Raw genomic sequence first — 9,549 nt, 5'->3', positions numbered from 1 at the left:
CACGAAAGCTCACGCTCCAAAACGTCTGTTAGTCTATAAGGTGCCACAGGATTCTCTGCTGCTTTTACAGATCCAGACTAACACGGCTACCCCTCTGATATCAGTAAACATGGTTATTTGGACCCCGTTGTGTCCATGTTGGGTTGCTTTGGTGTGTATGGTGCAGTATGGTCAACCTGAAAGGTTCAAAAATCAGAAGTCTGACCCCAAAATCTCGAGATTGGCCCCCAAATCATGAGATTTTTCTAACGATTATATTGTGGTTTTTTGGTTTGCCTTTTGATTTTTGAACTCCCCCCGCCCATCCCCAGTGGGCGCCTAGGACAATTAGTGTTGTCAACCGCTCCCAAATTTATTAATGTGGCTTTGCCCTCCCACACCCTCAGCCTCATCTCTGCCCCTCCTGTAGCTCCTGAGGCTCTTCACTCCCCTCTCCAGATCTGCGGGGAGGGGGAGCAGCTGAGTTCTCTCTGCCCCTTCCCAGGCCAGGTGTGGTAAAGAAGGGGGGCAGAGGACCCGTCCTGTTGCTCAGAGGAGGGAAGGCAAGAGGAGATCACAGTGCTACCCTGCGATGCTGGTCTCTTTCTGCTCCCTCTTCCCTTCCTGCAAGAATTTGGGTTGCTTGTAAGGGGCGAGAAAGCTCTGCCTGCAGCAGCCCTGCTCTTCTCTGGGAGGCGGGGCAGTGGGGAAGGCAGCCAATCAGAGGGGTTTTTCCCCCAGGCAAGGATGCAATTGGCTGGAGGTGTAAACTAGCCCCAGCTGAACTCACGAGAGTTGGTGGCGCTGAGCATGTACAGGACACAACAGCAGCTGAAGATTCCCTGACGTGGGGAAGCCATGGGCTGGGGCAGAGATGGAATAAGACGCCTGTCTGGGGTATGCAGGGATGGGACCAGCTTTTGCTGCCTTCCAGCAATTCCCACCCACGTGACAGCTCCTTGAGGACTGCTGGGGCCAGCACAGTTTAGAACACCACAAATAGCCCCCACTTCCTCAGCTGTATTCTGATCTATGGACTAGAGAGCTGGGAGAAGGGCTGGTTCGCCTAGGAATTATGGCTGAGTTCAGAGTGCTTCTTGACTTCCTGAACTCCTAGGACTTGACTCTTCATCCCTTTGCATCATGTGTAGCCATTGATACAAGTGGCTATCAAATGCTACCATTCAGAATCCTCCACACCTACCTGTGGCAGTGTTTGGACCCCGCTTTGCTCAGACGTACATGATTGTCCAAGGTACAAAGCAAAGGAGAACCAGGCCCAGGGGCGTCTACCAACTCACAGATGCAGAGATGACAAGTCTATTGTTCGCACCTGTCAGCTACTGCGTTTTGTCTCTTTCTGCAACTCTACTGGGAAACTTAAGGAATCCACTGGTTTTTCTGATGCCAGGCTCAAAGCTCAAGTGCCGGGTTGGGAAGTCACTTGAGATTAAAGAGCAATGTGTTTGTGTGTTAGGAAATAGCCCCGATGCTACAATAAGTTTCAAAGTTATCTTGTTTCCCGGATCTTTCTTATGATTTAGATGCTACAGATCCAAATGATCTCTCACAAAATGTATTTCAAAGCAAAATAGTTCTTTTTTTACAAGAAATGTTCGTATTTCTCATTTCAAGTTTTAAATTTGCTCTGCAAAATTCCAAAGGCGCCCTGGGGACTTTGGCGGTTGTTCCCTGAAGTTGGCTAGGAAACATTTTGCATTGTTGCAGACTCTCACGCTATTTGGAGTTTTTCTTAAAGCCACCAGCTGCTGGAGTCATGGGATTATGGGGGACTCTCAGCCTTCATTAAAAAAAAGTTTCTAGTTCTCACGACTGTGGGGGAAAGCTTGAAAACATGACCCAAAGGCTCAGAAACCAGGAGGCTAAATAAATAAATAAATAAACAAAATCACAACATTAAAAAAAACCAAACAAACCTGAGTTTTGGGTCTGCCTGACCATTTCTATGTGCGTTTGGTTGGCAATACTGCTTCCGAAGATCCCTTGCTTTCCAGAATACACCTCCACTATTAAAAGCAGTGTGGCCTAGTGGGGCAAGCACTAGAGTGGGACTCTGGAGACCAGCGTTCACATTGCCAGCCTGGCTGCTCCATGACTTTGGGTGAGTCATCTCACCTCTGTGGGCTTGTTTCCCCATCTATAGAACAGGGATACTGATCCATATCTCCTCTGTAAAGTATTCTGAGATCTACTGACGATAAGAGCTAGGGGTTGGTCTTATTATTGAATAGTTTGAAATGGCTTGGACTTGATGTATTTCCTTATGACATTTTTTGGATTAATTAAGTGCTCATTAAATGAGGGGAGGTGCCAGCAGCCTCGCCTGCACCTCATGATTTATTATTTGCATTGCAGTAGCAGTCGGAAGTTCTAGGAGATTTCAGGCCCTGTGGTGCTAAGCACTTTGGATACAAACAGCGAGAGACACTCCCTGCCTACAGTTCAAATAGCCAAGACGCACAAGTGGTGGGAGAAAGGAAGCATTATTACCCCTGTTTTACAGAGAGGGCCCTAAGGACAGAGGGATTAAGTGCCTTATCCAAGGTCACATGGGGAGTCTGTGGCAGAGTAGGGAATTGACCGCAGCTCTCCTGAATGATTTCCCACTGACCAGTAGCAATCTGACAGTGCAAGCTTCCATAGTGCGATCGCATTCCGTACAGCTCTCACTCTGGTGTCCCTGCGCTGGAGGGCTGGGGCGAGCTCAGCACACAGATCCAGGGATGTGGCCTTTTGTAGCCAAAAGTTCTGCATCTGCCACTTGTCATCCCAAACCTGCATTATGATGCCACCACCTGTCAGTGCTCGTTTCTCAAGCCCAGAAGTGCTGCTCCACCATCTGCAGCTGCTCCGGGAACGCCACCAACAACTTTGAATTGGTTTTCATTATGTCCTTCAGCAAACTGTTCTCCACAAGGTCATCGTGTTCCCCCATTGTTGCAGTTCTTTGTGCAGCTCTGCAAATACCGGAGGATTGTTTGTCCTGTGTTTGCAGCATTCGTGACAAGAATGCAGAGCTGTGCGGGCTCCATGCTTCGGGCACATGCTTGAAAATGCCAGATGGCATTATGGGATGGAGAAAACTGCATGATGGGAACTTAACCCCTTGCTCGCAGTCACCCTGCATGACTCATTTCTGCCCCACTAGGCGTTGCGAAGATTTCCCGAAAGACAGTGCGCTGGATGGTGGCAGGCCGCACACTGGGATGCCTACTGTGCATCGACACTGTGAGTCCGTGTAGTGCTGATGCAATGTGCATGAGCAATATACAACCCCAGTGGCTATACACTGGCGTAACTGGTGTCAACCAAAGTTGGTAATGTAGATGTTGCCTGAGTTCATTGCCTTAACCACAAAATCATTCCTCCTCTCACCTTCTCTCTGTGAGAGGTTCCCCCTACAGTCAGTGACGTCGAGGCACAAACGGTTAACCTGCAGAGAGCTGAAGGCTACGGTTAGACCAGGGCTCACTCACTGTGTTGGCTCTGACCCCTTTCCCCAGTGTAGACAAAGCCAAAGAAAGCTGGACAATATTGAAAAAAACAGCATGAAAGCACTTTTCCTAATGTATTGGACTGCTCTATAACCTATGGGACCTCACTGCAGGCTCAAGAGGTGACACGGTCGCATAACCCACCTGTAAAGCATACACCAGCACAGACGTACACAAAGTGACCGGAGAATTTCAGTGAAGTAGCACTGCTTTGTGCACACACGATGATTAATGCCTGATTCACCTGTAAAACACACGGATGCAAATCAGGAGAAACTGCAAAGACATCAACAGAGCTATGTTAGAGTCAGACTGTTGTAAGGGAGGGGCGAAAAATCAAATCCTGATGTTTTTATGCCAGGTGAACCCCCCCCCCCCCCCCCAGCAGCTACTGTGGACCAATTCCAAGTAATAGCCAGATTTCCAGAACCTGAAGATAAACTTCATGCAAGTGCAGCATCCCTGCATAACTCTGGGTCAGAGGCAGGGCAGTTCCCTGTCTCATTCAAACACGCTCAGAGCTTTACCCACTGGGAATGAGTGATAAAATGGGCACCTTTCTTTTCCTGGCGGGTGTCACTTCATGTTCCCTCATCAATCATTGGCTGGAGGGAAAGCAGCTGGGAATATCTGAGCCTTTAATTTAAAGACAGAGTGTGTGAAGGATTGATCTGCTGCAGCCTTAGGCTCTCTAGAAATTAATAAAAAATAAATAAGTAGCCCCAACTTCCTGAGCAAATGCTGATAGGTGAAATAAACACCCCCTTGCCATTCCTAATGGACATGGGATTCTTATCCACTTGCTGCCCTAATTGATTGTGTAGTCTTGTTGTGCACTATTAAACAGCTGCCATGTGCCTCCCCAGAGGTGGCTGCCTTGTAGCATTAGGTGAAGTGATTCCTATAGGCTTTGTTATGTTCTTTGAGATAAAAGTAATACTGATTCCTAGCAGCTATAAATGACCTATTATCTACAAAGGTCAAAGAAAGACAAATATCTTTGCTCCCATTTTATGATGGGAGAAACTGAGGTTGGAGAGGTGAAGTGTCTTGCTCAAGGGCACACAGTGAATGTGTGGCAGCACTGGGAGACAGAGCTCAGCTCTCCCGACTCCCAGACCACTGTCCTGTCCCCTGCTACATAAAGCTATTCCTGGTAACAACTGTTATTTTTAAAGTACCAACGGGATGCTCTGCTTGTGTGAAATCAAGGCACAGCCTGTGCCCTGTGGAGTTTATAATCTGAGTGGGCAGGTGAAGATCAGACCCTCCATGATGATGATGAGTGAGAGCCAGGCTCAGCTCGGCCTGGCAGCAGCAGAGGGATGTGCATGAAAACTGCTGCCCTGGATGTCTGCGCAAAGGCTGCCTGCAACAACAACCTCTAGGAGCACAAGCTGTGCTCACTCTGCTCCTCACAATGGGTCTGGGAGGAGGGACCCCAGCAGGGCTGGCTTTAGGCCTATTCCACCAATTCCCCCGAATCGGGCCCCGTGCTTAAGAGGGCCCCGCGCCCAGTGAGAATCCCTTCCCTGGCTAGAGGCGCCTTTTTAATATTTACTCACCTAGCGGTGCTCCGGGTATTCAGTGGCACTTTGGCGGCAGGTCCTTTGCTCGCACCAGGTCTTCGGCAGCGGGTCCTTCAGTGCCGCTGAAGACCTGGAGCGAGTGAAGGACCAGCTGCCGAAGTGCCGCCAAAGATTCGAAGCACTGCCCGGTGAGTACAAGCCCCACGTGTTTTTTTACATGTTTTTTTTTTTAAATCATATCTGCCAGAGCCCCGCCGAAACTGTTCAAATTGGGCCCCGCACTTCCTAAAGCTGGGCCCTGGCCCCCAGCAAGCCAGTCTCTGGGCAACCTACCCAGCACAACTGGCCAGCTGCAGGCAAGGTCGCCTGATTGGCTGGAAGCACTTGCCCATGGCAGCCTTGCCTCACTCAGATAACCCAGTTCTGATGCTTGGCTCCAATTTTTTGCTGCTGACTCCTGCTCCAACCACTAGGAATTACTGCCCACATCCTGGTTATTAACACAATGCAAAAGGAACAGGAGGGCTTAGAAGCAGGGGGACACTTTCTTCCCCCCACATCCCCTTGCACCAGCCCCCAAAGTGGGTGCTTCAATGCAGGGCTGATGCAGTGAGTAGCTCAACTTGCTTCCAGTGCACATGGAACAGTGCCTGAGGCCTGCTAGACGCACAATCCCTGGGGCTCATCCCAGGACAGTGCAGTTCCACCCTGCCTGCCTCCCCAGGAAAGTAGCATATATGTCTTGATCTAGTTTGCATGGAAGTTAGAGCGAGGAGCATGGGTTGCAGGAGGGAGGAGATGGGAAGGCAGTCTCCATGCACTGCACATGGCTAATGCTAGCTGCAGTTGCAACAACTCTGTAAATAGCTCTCTACATAACGAGCCAGTTTTCTTTCGGAAACATGTAGCCCTCTCATGGTGTTACCCAGCACGCAGTAGCTTGTAGATGCATCTTACTGATACAGGTTTGAGTTCTTTGCAGAAGAAGCAAGCTTGGAAAAGGAATCTGAGCGACAATAGGGTCAGGTGACCAGATACTGGGCCAAAGAGTGAATTCTAGACGTATTATTTTGATTAAATACAACAAGGAGATTATCCAAAATTCCCAGGGAAGAGCAACAAAAGCTGCCAAAATGCACAGCGTGGATCAGGAATAAATAGCACAACAAAGAAGGTTGTTTAAAAAGAAATCCAGGTACATTTTTTATGCGCCTCTCCAATAACCGGGATCCAAGAATTAGGGAAAGCAGTGTTGCAAACTTACAGCAATTTTAATCTTGTGTTTTTCTTAAAGCCTCAGCTCCTTGCGTTGTCGGCTTGTATTTTAAATGAAAAAAAAAATAATTCTAACCCTGGTGACTGCAGAGAAAAACTTGAAACTATGATCTGAGAGTGACTTAATGTCTCAGAAACCAGAAAGCAAAGAAAAAGAACCCAACATTCATTATTTTTTTAAACAAACAAAAATCCACTTATGATTTTTAAGCCAGTTTCATGATTCTGGGGGATGTGACTCATGATTTTTAAACAATTGGGTCTGGCAATGCTGCAAAGAACTTCTTGAAGAGCATCATCTTCCCGTCATTCCAGACACCCCTTCTTGCAACATGGCTCAAGGACATCCCTGAGTGATGCAAGGAGACGAGGTCACCCTGCTATTGTCACGCTTCCCCTGTCATAAATATCCTGATATGTATTTATCACCTTGGAAGAAGAGGAAGCAACTTGTATTGTCCTGTGTCTCTCTTCTGTATCATCACAAGTCGACTGATTGCAAAGAGCAATGAAGCAATAACAGAGTGAATTACGGCCAGGGTTTGGTGCTGATAATTAGGTCATGGAACGTGGAGGGAAGATCACAGGTTGCAGGAGGGCAGAGTTTGGTTACAGTCGTCAGTGGCCCTCGGATATTTTCAGGACAGCTCAAAAAACAAATTGACCCTGGGAAATGCATCAACATTGCTGTTACTCGGTATAGCCTCTGCCTCACCGCTTTTGCTGTGATCATAACAGGCCTTGTCATCTGAGTAGGATGGGACCTCCTGGGCAGTACGTGGATATGAGACCTTTCCATAAACCTCAGTCCAGTGTCTTACCCACAACACCATCCTTCCTCTTATAATGGGGTGAGTCGCAATGCAGGTCAGACTCCCTCTCAGATATTTTGTGATACACTCATAAGGGCTCGTCTACACCAGGAAGCTCCCGCAATATAAGCTAGGGTTGGAATTTAACGCTCCATAGCTATTCTGCAAGAGCTCCCCATGGGGCGGTGGGGTGGGAGCTGAGAGTGCTTTTGTGCAGCTTAGCTTAATTCCCTTACAAAGTGGAGACCTGAAGTCTGTTCCCAGCTCTGCCACCGACCTGCTGTGTAACCCTGGGCAAGTCACTTCCACCTTCTGTGCCTCTGTTTCCTCCTCTGCCTGTTGTCTCGCGTGTCTGTTTTGATTGGAAGAACTTTAGGGCAGGAGTGTGTAAGTACAGTGCCTTGCACAATGGGGCTCCCGTCTCAGCTGGGTTTTCTAGGCCCTTCCACAATAATTTTGCGTGAGACAACCAATCACAGCAGCTTTTAAATGAAGAGAGCAGTGCGACTTCAAAATGATAAACTTTGAAACCTGTCGCACCAGATGAAGTGGCAAATGCTGTAAGTGAAATGAAAAAGAATGAAGCCTTAGGCCCAGACAGAATCCCTACTGAGGCATGGACTAGTTTGCAAGAGACGGCATCCAGCTGCTGACATCCCTGTTCAGCCATGAAATGGGAACGAAACCAAACCCGTGCAGGAAAAGAATCCTGGTGCCTATATATAAAGGAAAACGTGATGTTGGGAACCGCACAAATTATAGAGGTGTAAAGCTGGTGAATCATTCAGTGAAACTGTGGGATAGAGTCATCGATAAGAGACTGAGAAATGAAGTAGATAGTAGAGATAATCCATATGGATTTGTGCCAAGAAGGTAGACAACTAGTGGAAACGTAGAGAGAAACGGAAAAATACCAACACGGCATTCATTGATCTGGAAAAGGCATTTGACCCAGCTTTTCAAAAGACAAGCCTGGGAGCTTAAATCCATAACTTTGCTAGCCACTAAAAATCATGGTCTTAATAAAGACACTGGATCTGTCTGGCTTATTACAACAAACTTGTTACCCACTAACCCCCTTTTTTGTCCTATGACTACAGGGTGTTAATGGCCCACTTCACCTTGGCTGGTCCCTTAGAATATGGGCTAACTACTTATGCTAACTGAAGGACATAAATCCACACCATGTAGAGGTCAAGCATAGGAGTTTATTACACACAGCACTGGCGGAGTGTCCCCTTGCTTATCAGGCTCAGAGACACTGTCAATCAATTGATTACAATAGAACATATAGATTTTCCATGGGTGGTGGAAAGTGACTGGGTAGGCAGTTCCACACCCCGGGATAGGTTTTGCAGCAAGACAAGATAGCACATTAGCCAACGGTTAAAAGGTTACATAATGTCTCTGCCCATGGTCTCAAGCAAGCAAGTTAATATTTAATGAATACTTTGATAAAATGTTATTAGTATAAAATATATATGTTGAATTCTGATTTGGGGTCCATAGGAATGGAGCAACTCCTTTGATTGTCCAACAGGCACATTCCTAGGGGTTAAAGCAAAGAAACGGTGAAAGTATATGACAATACAGATCGTCTCCTTTATGTCTTAAGGTAGGCACTGGTCCCTGGGAAGGGAGGTGGAAGGAGGCCATATCTTATACTGACACGTGCCAATTTTCATAAACTCAAGGTTGGATCTGTGGGAAGAACATTCCCTACAGAGGAGACTGACACAATAGGAACAGGGATCCTTTGTTCAGTCTGAAACATTGCATGAAACATAATTATTCAGTTATTGCTTCAACATCTGGCATTTTTATTGACCAAGCATATCTTAGCAAAGGTGGTTATCTTTGTCATAAACTGATGGTAGGAGTTAATAGAACAAAAGTACTTTATATCTCTCTTGACTGTAAGGGGTTAACAAGTTCAGTAAGCCTGGCTGTCACCTGACCAGAGGACAAATCAGGAGACAGGATACTTTCAAATCTTGAGGGAGGGAAGTTTCTGTGTGTGCTGTTAATGTTTGGTGGTGGTTCTCTCTGGGTTCTGAGAGTGACCAGACGTGCAACCAGGTTTCTCTCCAGTCTCTTCAATACAGGCTCTTATCAGTTCAAAATAGTGAGTGCTAGGTAGATAAGACAAGTTAGGCTTATGTTTGTTTTCTTTATTTGCAAATATGCCTTTGGCTGGAAGGAGTTTAATTGTGTATTTGGCTGGAAGGAGTTCAAATTTGTATTTTGCTGAAAGGATTTTAATTTGTACTTGAATACTTAGGCTGGGAGGGTATTCCCAGTGTCTATAGCTGAAAAACCCTGTACCTAATCCATCTTAAACTTACAAAGATATTTTTTACTGTTTTTCTCTTTTTAATTAAAAGTTTTTCTTGTTTAAGAACCTGATTGTTTTTTTATTCTGGTCAGACCCCAGGGGAC

The sequence above is a fragment of the Chelonoidis abingdonii genome, chromosome 1 (genome assembly GCF_003597395.2).
Source record: "Chelonoidis abingdonii isolate Lonesome George chromosome 1, CheloAbing_2.0, whole genome shotgun sequence".
Lineage (NCBI taxonomy): Eukaryota > Metazoa > Chordata > Testudines > Testudinidae > Chelonoidis > Chelonoidis abingdonii.
This window is presented reverse-complemented; position numbering follows the sequence as displayed.